Source organism: Furipterus horrens, unplaced genomic scaffold (assembly GCF_987537825.1).
Source record: "Furipterus horrens unplaced genomic scaffold, mFurHor1.1.pri manual_scaffold_4, whole genome shotgun sequence".
Classification (NCBI taxonomy): domain Eukaryota; kingdom Metazoa; phylum Chordata; class Mammalia; order Chiroptera; family Furipteridae; genus Furipterus; species Furipterus horrens.
In genome coordinates, this window is record NW_028327174.1 from 64,143,651 (window position 1) to 64,158,586 (window position 14,936).

Below are 14,936 nucleotides of genomic sequence, written 5' to 3' on the forward strand. Positions count from 1 at the left end.
TTTCTGGAAACAAATGATAATGAGCACACAACAGCCCAAAACCTATGGGACACAGCAAAAGCAGTCTTGAGAGGAAAGTTCATAGCAATACAAGCCTACCTAAAAAGGATAGAAGAATCTCAAATAAAAAATCTAACCCTACAGCTACAAGAACTAGAACAACAACAACAAACAAAGCCCAGAGCAAGTAGAAGGAAGTAAATCATCAAGATCAGAGCAGAATTAAATGATATAGAGACTAAACAAACAATTTAAAAGATCAACAAAAGTAGGAGCTGGTTCTTGGAAAATATAAACAAAATCGACAAGCCTTTAGCCAGGCTCATCAAGAAAAAAAGAGAGAGGAACCAAATAAACAAAATCAGAAATGAAAGAGGAGAAATCACAACCGATATCACAGAAATACAAAGGAGTGTAAGAAATTACTACAAACAACTGTATGGCAAGACACTTGACAACCTAGATGAAATGGACAAATTTCTAGAAACATATAACCTTCCAAAACTGAATCAAGAAGAAGCAGAAAGCCTGAACAGACCAATAACAAAGAGAGAAATTGAAACAGTAATCAAAAATCTCCCAGCACACAAAAGCCCTGGACCGGATGGCTTCACAGGCAAATTTTGTAAAATATTTAGGGAAGAACTAATGCTACCCTTCCCAAACTATTCCAAAAAACCCAAGAAGAGGGAAGACTTCCAAACTCTTTCTATGAAGCCAGTATTACCCTAATTCCAAAACCAGGTCAAGACACAACAAAGAAAGAAAACTAAAGGCCAATATCACTGATGAACATAGATGCTAAAATCCTCAACAAAATATTGGCAAACCGGATCCAGCAACACATTAAAAAGATCATACATCATGATCAAGTAGGATTCATCCCAAGGATGCAAGGATGGTTTAATATCCACAAATAAATAAATGTAATACACTACATAAACAAAATGAAAGACAAAAACCACATGATCATATCAATAGATGCTGAAAAGGCATTTGACAAAGTACAACACCCATTTATGATGAAAACAATCAGCAAAATGGGAACTGAGGGAGCATACCTCAACATAATAAAGGCCATATATGAGAAAGCCAAAGCCAACATCATACTCAATGAACAAAAACTGAAAGCATTCCCCCTGAGATCAGGAACAAAACAAAGATGTCCACTCTCTCCACTCCTATTCAACATAGTATTGGAAGTTCTAGCCATAGCAATCAGACAGGAAAAAGAAATAAAAGGCATCCAAATTGGAAAAGAAGAAGTAAAACTGTCATTATTTGCAGATGACATTATAGTGTACATAGAAAACCCTATAGACTCCACGAAAAAACTACTCTACCTAATAAGTGAATTTGGCAAAATAGCAGGGTACAAAGTCAATATTCAGAAATCAAAGGCATTTCTGTACACCAACAATAAAATATCAGAGATAGAAACTAGAAAAAAATCTCATTTACTATAGCAACAAGAAAAATAAAGTAACTAGGAATAAATTTAACCAAAGAAGTAAAAGACCTGCACTTGGAAAACTATGTAACACTGAAGAAAGAAATTAAGGAAGATACAAATAAATGGAAGCATATGCCATGTTCATGGATGGGAAGAATCAACAACATTAAAATGTCCATACTACCCAAAGCAATTTATAGATTCAATGCAATCCCTATTAAAATACCAGCGACGTATTTTACAGACCTAGAACAAATACTTCAAAAATTTATATGGAACCTAAAAAGACCCTGAATAGCCACAACAATCTTGAGACAGAAGAACGCAATAGGAGGAATTGCAATACCTGACATCAAACTATACTACAAGGCCATTGTAATCAAACAGCCTGGTACTGGCATAAGAACAGACATATAGATCAATGGAACAGAATAGAGAGCCTAGAAATACAGTAGTCCCTCCTTATATCGCAGTTCACTAATCGCAGTCTCACTGTATTGTGAGATTTTAAAAAATATTATATTTAATTATTTATTATGGAATTTTTGCTATATCATGGGATTTTGCAGTACTGTATATGTATGTTGTTAAAGTTATGTAGGTTTAATAGTGTAAAATAAATGTAAGGTTCCTACTTCGTGGGGGGTGGTAGGGGGACGGGTCTAGAATGTAATACCCGTGATAAGTGAGGGAATACTGTAAATCCAGGCCTCTATGGTCAACTATTATTTGACAAAGTGGGAAGGAACATAAAATGGAATGAGAAGACCCTCTTCAACAAATCGTGCTGGGAGAAATGGACAGGGACAAGGAAAAAAATGAAACTAGACCACCAACTTACACCACACACCAGAATAAATTCAAGATGGATGAAAGACTTAAATGTAAGAGGTGACACCATAAAAGTCCTAGAGGAAAACATAGGCAGGAAAATTTCAGATATCCCACATAACAATATTTTCACTGATACATCTCCTAAGGCAAGGGAAATAAAGGAAAGAATAAACAAATAGGACTGCATCAAACTAATGAATTTTGCTCAGCAAAAGAAAACATCAGCAAGATGAAAAGGGAACCAACCATATGGGAAAACATATTTGCCAATGATACCTCAGACAAGGGATTGATCTCCAAAATATATAAAGAGCTTACATGTCTCAACACAAAGAAGACAGACAGACCAATTAAAAAATGGGTAAAGACCTGAACAAACACTTCTCCAAGGAGGATATACAGAGGGTTCATAGGCATATGAAAGAATGCTCAACATCACTAGCCATCAGAGAGATGCAAATAAAAAACACAATGAGATACCACTTTATACTAGTCAGAATGGCCATCATCAACAAATCAACAACAGGACTGGTGAGGATGTGGAGAAACGGAAACCCTAGTGCACTGTTGGTGGGAATGCAGACTGGTGCAGCCTATGGAAAACAGTATGGAATTTCCTCAAAAAACTAAAAATGGAACTGCCTTTTGAACCAGGGATTCCACTGTTAGGATTATACCCTAAGAATCCTGAAACACCAACTCAAAAGAACCTATGCACCCCTATGTTCATAGCAACGCTGTTTACAATAGCCAAGAGCTGGAAATAACCTAAGTGCCCATCTGTAGATGAGTGGATTAAGAAACCGTGGTTCATTTACACAATGGAATACTATGAAGCAGAAAGAAAGAAGGAACTCGTGCCATTTGTGGGTATATGGATGGAACTAGAAAGAATTATGTTCAGCGAAATAAACCAGGCAATGGAAGAAAAATACCATATGATATCACCTGATACAGGAGACTAATGAACAACACTAACAAATGAACAAAACTGAACAAGGAACAGAGTAACAGTTATCAGGGGGGAGGGAGGAGGAAGAGAAGGGGAGTAAGTAAGGGAAGGGTTTAGTAAAGGAACTAGTATAAATAACCCATGGACATGGACAATGGGGTGGGGATTGGATGTGGGAGAAGGGGTGGGCTGGGTGGGGGGTAGCAATGAGGGAAAAAGTGGGACAATTGTAATAGAAAAAGAATAAAAATAAAATAAAATAAAAGACCACTTATCTTTTACCTTTAAAAAAAAATAAAAAAGCAAAACCATTGATGGGGGGGCTGCTATAGATGCTTATATGCATTAACTCATTTAGTCTTCATTATTCTCTCATTTCGTACAATGGGAAAATTGATACATGAAGCATGAAACTAAGCATAAAATTAAGCAACAAACCTAAGTCTACATAGCAGTAGATGGCAGAGCTGGAATTCAGACAAGACGGGCTAACTCCCTAGCCAGTAAGCTTTGCTCCCATTCTCTATGTCTTAGAAAGTTCTTCCAAATTTCACTTCCTATAACTTAGCCTTATAGCATGGATCAAAAATCGAAATGCAGGTGTTAATGAAATGTATTAAATAAATAAAGCAAACTGTAACCTGAGCAGTAGGGTGTGGACACGAAATAAGGTGAAGAGGAAAAGGTGCTGCCTCAAGGTATTTGCTCGTCCAACAAACACATCTGTAGGCTGCCCTCAGCAAGTAGAACGATGCTGGTTGGCGACTGACATATGAGTTCTAGTCATGCCTCTGAGCTCATGGAGAACACACTGACTCCTCTTCCATACCATTTAAAAATACTGAAAACCAGTTATCATTTTTGTTTCAAATCTGTTTTCTCCTATTTATATGAATGGTGTGATCCTCACATCATTGCTATTCTTTCTTGCAGATGATCTTCTTGACACGTGTATAAATACGTAAAAGGTTTTGGCTCCGTGTGGTATCAGCCATCAGAGATGTCTTCTTCTCTGCTTCTCTATTTGCAGGGGTGAGGCTGGGAGGCCCAAAAAGATATGGTTCTGCTAGGTAGCTCTAATCCACTATTCGTCGTCGTCGGCAGCCGTCCGTCTCGAGAGACGATGGTGTAGCTTCTTAAGAGTCTATCTGCACCGCCGAGAATGGCTGTGCAGTCCGACTCGGGAGTGACATGGTATCTGTCTCCTCCCGTGTTGAATCGACATCATGCGATGACGCTGAAGCTACAGAGCCTGGGCAGGGTGATATGGAGGGTCTGCTGTTGCCCATGCAGCAGACCCCCCCTCTCTTCGCAGCTGAAGGGTCCAAGGGAAAGACGGAGTCGATACAGCTTGGCTTCAGGTGCGCCGCAGGAGTTGCCGGTGTTGACTACAACGTCAAACCGCCTTAGGGACTCCGGCTCCGGATTTTCTGTCGGGGTTTACTCCCCTAGCCTTTCCCCTGAAGAGGTATGCCGCAAGGCAGCGGAGGTTTTTTGGAGTCAGAGTTTTCCTTCTCTGATGTACCCTGACTGGAAGATCGAACCAGCGACACTATTAGTCCCCTTATAATTATAGTATTTTTAAAGAAGTTACCAAGGTATTACATGAACATATTTTAGTATAAGATTCAAATAATACATAAGTATATGGAGCAAAGCCACACCCTCCTTCTACTTCTCTCATCTCAGAGAAAACCATCATTGGTGTTTGTCCAGCCTTCATTCTCTGCTGAGACACTAACATTTCATCCAAACTAGATTAAACAACACAATGGTACTTTCAATCTAACACTATGTCTTGGAAATCTTTTAATGACATGACCTATAGGTCTACCTCATACTTTTTTTCAAACAGTTTTATAATATTTCATAGAATGGCTGCATCCTAATTTGTTTGAATAACTCCTCAAATATTATCCTGGAAATATTAGGTTGTTTCTAATATTTTTACTAACAAGCAATGCTTCAATGAACATCTCTGCATATAATGACTTGCTGGCACGTTTTATTTCCAGTTCCATCCATTTTCATGGTCAACCATACCTCACATGTCCACTCCTGACTGATTGAAGGGACCCGCAGATTCCAATTTCTAACAATGAGGAACCTGAGCTGCGAGAAGTCCCTTTTATTCCCATAGCCACCCTTCTCCAAAGTCAATGATGTTTGCTTCAGAGATAGCAAGTGATGGTAAAAGTGGTCATTGGGGCGACTTACATTTTTTTCAATAGCATTTCTTTATCAGATTGGGATAATTATCAAAAATTACCACATCTTATAAGTAGGCAAATATAGTTACATCTTTGTGTACAGATGTAAGGATTACTGTAGGATATATTCTCAGAAATGTTGGGAAGAGTGCATATATTTTTAAACATTTTCATTGATGTTACCAGTGTCTTCCAAAAATAGACAGTCCTACCAAGAATATATGAATGTTTTTATTTTCCTGTGTCCTTGATAGTACTTGACCATAACCATCATTTTTAATATCTGCCATTTCATTTTTTTGCAAACTCCTAATATTTTTTTCTCTTTATTCCCGGTGTCTGGAGAATAAAAGAGGAATTGTTGTTATCATAATTACTACCACCTTCCTCTGTTGTCCTAGAAATAATAGATACTGAAATATGTTTTATTAGAGTATGGACAGCTTTATCATATGAAAACTACAGCTAACAGAGGTGTTAAGGACAACTGGAAAAATTTTTCTAGGTTCTCTAGGACAGGAGAAGAAGAACACGGGAAAGAAACCTGCTGTTAGAAGCTGGTATAAAGTTACTCTTAGCATGGTGAAATGCTGAGCTTTTTGATTCCCATGATGCATCTCCAGTGGTCTCTAAGGAGAATAATCTTAAACTAGAAAGGATAGAATTTAACATTAAAGTAAGAAAAATTATGTTCAAGGTAGGTAAAGTAATATTAAAAGAGTACCTTAGCTGTTTAAAATATATTTGAGTTTCTAGAGCCAGATATATTACCTCCCAGAGAATTAAAAAAATGTGCAGATGTGATCAGGAAACAAAGATAAAGATGAAAGATATGCCAGAAAGCTGAGAGTGAGTGAGCATCTCAATTTCTACAATAAGAGGCTCTGGAAATCCTAGCTCTCTGAAACTGATGGCATCTTCTGGCAAAATTTTAAAGAGAGTTATATCACTGAAGAATAAAGTATACAAACCAACATTATACATAAAGACAATATAATGTGGATGTAATATTTGAGTATTTCAGTGGGTTTTCAGAGACATCTGTCATGATAACCTGTGGGCAGAACAGAAAGTCTATGAGGTTCATTAAGGATGCAAATCAGTGTTTATGGGGGAAGATCACAGTTTCTGGTGGGGATGCTGCAGAACTCTGTTCTTGGTACTGAAACGTTCAAAATTCTTAACATTCTTAGATGCTTATCAAATTTGCAGCCAATCTGTTGCTAAGAAATGTGGTGATCAGGAATTGACACTATTTCCACCATGTTGAAAGATGAGTTGAATCATTAAAGAGCTGGGTATGTAGCTGAAATACAGTATTCCCTCACTTATCATGGGTATTATGTTCTAGACCCCCCCGCAACAGGTGAAAATCTGTGAAGCAGGAACATTACATTTATTTTAGTATTTATATATTTTTTAAGGCTTTATAAACCCTTCCCACACACTTACAAACCATTCCCAGTCCCTTATTAACCTTTCCCACTCCCTTATTAACCTTTTCCACACTTTTATAAACACTTATGTTCTTAAACATATTCTACACTCTTAAATATACGTAACTTTAACAACATACATATACAGTACCATAAAATCCTGCGATATAGGGAAAAATCTGCGACAAATAATTAAATATAACATTAAAAAAAATCCTGCAATACAGTGAGGCTGCGATAAGTGAACTGTGATACAGAGAGGGACTACTGTACCAGCTCTGCTGTTAGATAAACTTGGGTTAGTTACTTAAGCCTCTGTGAGCCTTAGCTTCTTTTTCCATAAAATTGGGATAATTAACTATTTCTTTCAAATAAATAAGACTGATACATGAAAAATGACCAACAATTGTTAGTACCCTCCCTTCTCCCTTCTCAAATCTTAATAGCTTAATGTAATAGAAATAAATGTTAGACAACCGACCAAAGGGTGTGGAGTTGACAAGCATTTTCCAAAGTGCTACTGTTCAAGGGAGAAAGCCTAACTCTTAAGAGCAATTCATGAGAACAAGACCTATAAATTTTAGTTGACTGAAAGTTCAATATAGATAAGCATCATTATTTTATGTAAAATATAATTTCAATCTGCATTAATCGAGTAGAGCATCCAGATCAGGGAAGGGAAGGGTTTTCTTGTACTCTGTTGGTTTTCAACCACAGCTGGTGGAAGGGTTCAGTTTTGGTTACCACATGCAAGGAGCCCTGCAAAACTGCAGAAAGACTATCAGGTTGAGGAAGATACGCTGCAGAAGGCAAGGTGAAAGGAAGGAACATGCTTTTCCTGGTTAAGCAACGATGACTCAGGGAAGTTGTAACAGGGCATTAAAGTACCTAAAAACCTTACTTTGGGGATGTTCAAAATAACCAGAAGAGCCAATGGAGGTACACGGTGGAAAACTTCAGCCCATCAGCATGTGGAATACTTTTAATAGGTAGACATATAAAAAATGGGGGTTACTTTGTAAGATAGTGTTTCCTGTCTCTGAAAATATTGAAGCAGAAGAAGTTAGAGGTGGGGTTTCCTATATTCAAGGAGAAAAACAGAGGGTTGGATGTGTGTGCATGTTTGGGAGTGTATGGTAGGTTTAGGTGTTTATTAGAGAAAGAATAGTGAGAGTATTAACAAGCTATACTTCTTACTTCCTGGAAGTATTGTGAAGAAGAAATCAAACAACATTTATGAAAATACTTATTCCAACACTTGGAACATAACATGAGATGAATGCAAACTATATTTTTATAGTTATCTCTAGCGTCCCTCACTCTCTCTTTGTAGATTAGGTTACTCTGGTGATCATCGCATTCTTGTTATTCCCTAGGCTTTGGGTTAATATTGTTCAATGTCTGTTTTCTCTTTTAATGTTTCTTTTCACTTTATAGCAAAAGCTCTGAATTCTTTTCACTCCCATTCAAATGACCCATTACTGCACTATAAAGCAACAACCACTTATCAATATACTGACAAAATATATAGCATAGGGGTCTTCAAAGTCATTTCTTCTTAGAAGAATCTTATTCCAAGCCAGTGTTTGCCAAAGTATGGTGCATATAAACATTGATGGAAGTATTTGAGGGGGACATACAAACATTTTCAATTTTCTCAGAGTTAAAAAGTTTTAATTTACATTAGAAAAATATAATTAGCATATCAAATAATAGATAATAAAGGTTAGGATAAAGCTAAGCAAAAGAGTGAACCAATTTAAATTGACCTAAAGTCATCTTAATTAGAGTACAAGTGGAAGATAGACATATAACAAACATTATGAAGATGACATGTGAGTGACTGAAATTTGGGAAGCTGTCCTAAGTCATGTAAGTCCCACGGATAAGGAAGAAGTGTTAACGGGTCCAACTGCTTTGTTCTACAGGAAACTGTGTACGTAACATGGTTCCTATTTCTCCAGTGCCGATCAATACAACTTGCACCCAGCCTAATATTTTAATGTCACTTCATTAAAAAACCCCTGGATTGAAGGTCTCCTTAAAGCCACAGTGTAGGAGAATTAATTTTTCTTCAGTGCAAAGTAATAGAGGAAAAAGACTCTTCCTGGTAGCTCTTGTGCACGTATCCTTGAGTCTCCTTGTAAAATGTTCTTCAGACACTGGGAGACTGTGCTGGCCACTGTTAAGTGTCACTCGGTCTGATTATTGTGTGTACCCAGACCCTGACATTGACCAAATGCCATTACTCCTGTAACACAGGAGGTCTTGGAAATGTCAAGGCATGGACAGTACTAATTCACTACAAATGATTTTCCCCTAATTTGCATGCTGGGAGAATTATTGTTTAAAAATCATTTGCTGCACATGTACCAGTTTATTATATTTCACCCGTGTTTACTAAGGTGTGAGAGAAGTCCAAACATAATAGACCATCATTTCTCTGAATCACTAATGAAAGCCGCAGCACTGAACACACAAATCAAGCTGCTTGCACTGCTCAGTGCTATTGGAGAAACTGGTACGTACAACCAGTCATTTAGAAAGTGGATCAGTTCTCTGGGGGGAAATCCTTAATGTGTACCTGCCATAATAAGTAATAAGTTCTGCTTTGCATTACTCTATTTATAGACTCCGGCTATTTTTGCAATTTTTTAAGCCTTTTTCTGCAGCTGAACACTTGAATAAATCATTTTCATCTTGTCGATTTTATTGTTAAATTGTGCTGAAACTTTCTCCTAAGGTATTATAGGCCTACACCGATATTTTTCACTCAAACAGAAACAGAAAAGGCTGGGGGGAGACCGCTGGTCTTTAAAATTCTTTGTCTTCTAGCTGACTTATATTTCATTCATTAGTGGTGGGCAGCAGATGATTTCCTTAGAAATGTCATATTTGGTGCAGCCTGAAGGCTAATGTGCACGGCATTTAAGTCAGAAAACACGGTACAGAGACTGTGTCGCATGTTTTTGTAGGAAAGTATATTAGTTGTAAGGTAACAGACTGTGCAGAGAAAACCTGCCTGCTCACCTTTGATGCTCATTCATTCCATGAGTAGTGTCTGAATATCTACCATTTGATAAGCACCGCTCTATACACTGGAGATACGAGAGTAAACAAGACATACAAAGTATCTGTCTTTGGGGAGCTTACATTTTAGTGAGGGAATGAGAAAAAAAATCAGTTTATTTAAGATAATGATAAGTACTATGGGAAACACAAATACATAAACAAAAGGGGGTAAGGGCAGAGTCTCACACATATTTTCAGTGCTGTCATTTCAACTTTATGGCCTTAGAAAGTCTTCTCTAAAGAGGTAATACAGTATTGACAATTTCTTAAATATTTAGTAATTTTAACACATGTAAACATCAGTGCTTTGGGTTTTTAATGCTGGATGTGATGTAAGGGCTCTGGTAGGGCAGACCCTGGACCTTAGGTCCCCGATGTACTCACCTTGGCCCACTGGGTGCTTTTGAGGATGTAGGGACAGCTTGACTGAGTAGCAAAGGTCCTTGTCCCTTGGTATTTTCCCATGTGGGTCATTCCCTCACTAATAGTAGAATTTGACTCAACAACTTTGGGCAGCCTCTGCAGCACCATGGTTTTTAAAAAAAATTATTTTGAAATAATTGGAAAATTATATGAGTTGTAAGAACACTGTAAAGCATTCCTTCATCCATACATACAGAGACACTTATTTTTTCTAAATCATTTAAGAGTATATTGCAAATACAATGGCCCTTTACTCCTTTTTTTCTAGCTTTATTGAGGTGTAACTCGAAAAGAGGTAAGATATTTAAAGTGTACAATGTGATAATTTGATATACATATGCATTGTGCAGCACTGTTCTTTGTATGACATTTCATACTTGCTTGATTCAGCTGACTTTTATTTCCAACCTGTGATACTCACGCATTTTTTGTGTGGAGAGGGGTTCAATGGTGAAACTAAACAGAGGAAGCGGAACCAGGCCTGAAAACTGGAGTAACTGCCCCTCATACACTCAAACAGTGAATGCTTCAGCTATAAAATCCTAGTACAAATGTCACACTATATACCTGCTGTAATAATGAAAATCTAGACCAGTGAACCATCAAATTGTGTGCTAACAGAGGCAAATGCTGAAAAGAGAGGGCAGAACCTTCAAAATTTCTGCCCTTTCCCCTTAATTCAAGGTGGCCAGCTTCTCCATGGTGTCAAGGGTGCTGTATTATTTTCCAGACTTTGATTTTTCAGCAGGTGTTGACGATCCTGGACATATTCTAAACAGCTTGAGTGTATACATCTTGGGCTAATGAACATTTCATACACTCAGTTTCATATTTTTACCCTCATGCAAATACCCAAATGTGAAAAACAAGAAAGGCTTTTTTCATGTCAACTCTATTCTATATGACCAAATTGATCTGTGTCTTTTTCTATATATTCTTGAAGGAAAAAAAAAAACAATCCCACACATACTTTGTGGTTTCATTCTGGCAACAAAGTTAAGATGTTTCCTCTAGGAAACCAAAGTTTGCAAATGCGGTAGATGTGCATGCTTGATATCATCCTGTATTTGTGAATTGCCCAGAATTCTTTATCAAGACTAGCCTAAGAAAGAAAGCTACCCTATCTGGAAAAGGGAAGCAAGTCAAATAAATAATACACAAACTTTAGTCTTTGAGGTCTAGTGTAGCATCCTGTCTTCCCTTCACTAACACTAAACAGACATGATTAACTGCCTCAACTCTAAAGCCACAAATTATTGCAAGCTCTGTCAAACCAAGAGTATGTACAAATTTCCTCTAATACTTTGGATAAACCATTCAAGTGGTCAAACTTTAACATAATCTGTCAAATAAAAAAGAATCAATAGATTCTTTTAATAAACATAGATGTGTGTTAGTTAAAAATACCTTTGTACTTAAAATTCATCTCTCTGAAAAAAATAGATATAAATGAGATTTAAAATATTCATCCTTTATATATATATATATATATATACACCAAAATGTTAAGTCTTTAATCTAAACTTAAACTACAGCATCATAGGGACACTTGTCATTTTTTTTCATTATCATCATTATTAAAAATTTACAAAAACTTAAGAAAGATTAAAAATCATTTTTCTTACGCATTTTATGCCATAAGAGACATGATTAAAATGATGCGTTTCCAAATAACATGAATACTGCATTTACCCTTTATCCAAAGCAAATGTATTTTGTTCCTGAGATGTTTAATCCATTCTCTCTCTCTCTTTCTCTCTCTCTCTCTCTCTCTCTCTCTCTCTCTCTCTCTCTCTCTCTCTCTCTCTTCTTCTGTCTCTCAGAGTAAAGGAGGGCAATAAAGGGATTTACACTTAGAATTGTCACCTAATGTGGGCATATATTTGACTTGTGATTATAAAATAATTGTAGTAATTTTGGGTCTAGCTGGGTAGTAAATTTTGATTTGAATGGAAAGAAAATTTTATGTCTGTTAATATTCAAGGTTACCTTTTGGGGACAGAATTATTAAAAGGTATCTTTATTATGCTATAAAAAATGTGGAGCCAATGTTAACAAGTCTTATCTATTAATATGGTATAAATATTTACTCCAGAAGTACCAGGTCTATATTTGTAGGATACATTTCAAAGAACAGCCTAAGTTTTCATAAAACTTAGATAGAGATGCTTAAAATCCTTCCACTTCCCTACACTCCCCAACACCCTTCCATCAGAAAAAATGCTCAATGGTCAGATTCGATCACCATCCCTGCATCATTGGGAGTGGAGAAAAAGACATAGCTCCTCTAAGGTTTCAGCTTCCTTGTGTTTTCTTACTCCCTAGTTCCTTGGGCAGCACAATGGCCCTGGGGCTGCCTTTGCACTGAGTGGTGCCTTTGCACTGGGAAGATTCCAGGGCTGGTAGATGAGCCGAGCTCTTCTTTATGGCTTCTTCCACTTCCTTGGTGTATTTTTCTCTAGACACATTTTCCTTGCTACCAAGGTAGCAATAATACTTTTGAGTAAAGTAAGATCGGGAGGTGAACACAGGAGAAAGAATCAAAGGCTGTTAACTTGCATTTTAATCTTATAGCTCCATGTGGTCCAACTTAGTTCACCAGGAGAATACTTTGGGATTTCTCAATAGAAGCGCCAGCAAATAATGAAGAGCGTGCTTTTCCCCGGCCTTTTCTTCTGTCCATTTCTCTCTTGTGGACTTAGTAGGGGTAAAGATAGACAAGGTAGGTGAAGATTGCTCTTTGTTTTAAGTGACTTCTTGGCCAATAATCAGGGAAGACTCCCTTCCTTTTGTCAGAACCAGAATAGGTTGTTTGAAGACGACAGTAAGAGTTCAGAACTCGAAGTGTCAGAAGTAAGTTTGGAAGCATCCAAAAAATTCTTTGATTTTCTCTTAACAATCAGCTATTAACTACTTTGTTTTCTCAGTCCTTTGGCTTGTGAGACCTTTCTTCTTGGACTGTTCTAAATAAGGAAGAAGATTTTGAAGACCTTTGACCCTCTGGCCACTACTTTATGAGAGATGAACAGAAAACTCTCTGTCCATAGCCTACAAAAAAAGACTCAGGATTCCAGTGACTTTTAAATTGTCATAAGGAGGAACAAAAGGGAACATTCTATAATGAAGAATCATTTAAGTGTCATGAACTAAGGATTATGATGAACAATTTCTGTGTACCTAACATGTAATTTAAAAAATTATTCAGTGACTTTAAGGAAAAGTTGGGCCCTCAAACATAGGTTATAATTTAGAATATAACGTTAGAGAACCCATGAGAGGAAAAATGATGATAGTACTTTTTGGGGGAATTCTCTTCAGTCTTTCCTACAGAAGAGTACTGAATACCAGCTAATGTAGAGAAGACAAGAAGGAGCTGATGGATAACTAGCATTCTTGAACTTCAAACTTTGAGTGTTTCCTTAATGCATAGAAGGAGAAAGCAAAGGACACAGCCCACAGCTGACCGCAATACTTTTTCTAAACGTGACCAGCACAAAGACTGATGTGTTATAGGACAGAATTGAAGAAATCTTAGGACTGGGTAATGCCATCTAATTATTAAATACAAATTACTTTAGAATCTTTAAAGCACACAAGCAAGGATGTATAACATTCACAATATGCCTCTTTCTAAGCCATGTACTTTCATAATGAATGTAAGCCTTCAGAACAAGAATAAAAATAACCACATATAGTCCTTATGTAAATAAATAATAATCATAAACAGGGCTGTTCATCTTGCTCTTTATTCAAGTGGAAATTTTGCCTTTTCACTGACAGGTTTGCCAAACCATTCAATTTAATTTTGAGAACATGGCTTTGTTTCTCCTGAACTGCTAAATCTACTATACTCTAAAATTCTGTAAGGTTTAGCTGTACTCCATTTACTTGTATAAAATACATAAAGAACTTATTTTTGATAAATGTCTAAATGCATTATGGCTTTTAACCCTTCTTTTAGGTACAGTTGCCTGCATTGGAGGTTTTCCATGAATTACCTAGTTCACATAAAGTTTAAATAATATTTTTAATCTCATTCGTCCTTTAATTTTAGAAGTTATGTGTTGCAGTACTTAGTAGTCGAGGGCACAGAAGCAGACAGAATGTGGGACGGTCGGAGGGCTGCCGCTTGCTCAGGCAGGATCAGCACTGAGCAGTGCAAGCACCTTCCTTTTATTGGATTTTACAGATATGCTAATCAACAGGGAGGGTCCAGGAATGAGCTCACAGGCACATCCCGGGAATGATCACAATGTACTTGAAACTTACAACAGAGGAAGCTTAAAGGATTAACCAAAGAGAACGCTTCCTGATAAACAAGTCTATATATCATCTATAGATTCAAAAACAGAAAAACAGAAATCCAATCATCCACTCTTTTAAGACTATGGAACGGATGCACTGTTCCTTAAACACTAACAGAAAGCAATCAAGGTTAAACACCATTTGGGCTTAGTTTTGTTTGATTTCCTTATCAACATCAGGGAAGATGGAGTACTCAGCAAGATTCTTTTTAAGTCACAGGATGTCTTTAAGATCCTGAGGCCTGAGCAGTC

General features: G+C 37.0%; 1 protein-coding gene across 2 annotated transcripts in view; it reads right to left on the minus strand.

The window, feature by feature from the left end:
• Positions 1–14,936, minus strand: part of GRIP1 (glutamate receptor interacting protein 1) — a 681,920-nt gene that overhangs the window by 169,897 nt on the left and 497,087 nt on the right. The window lies entirely within an intron of this gene.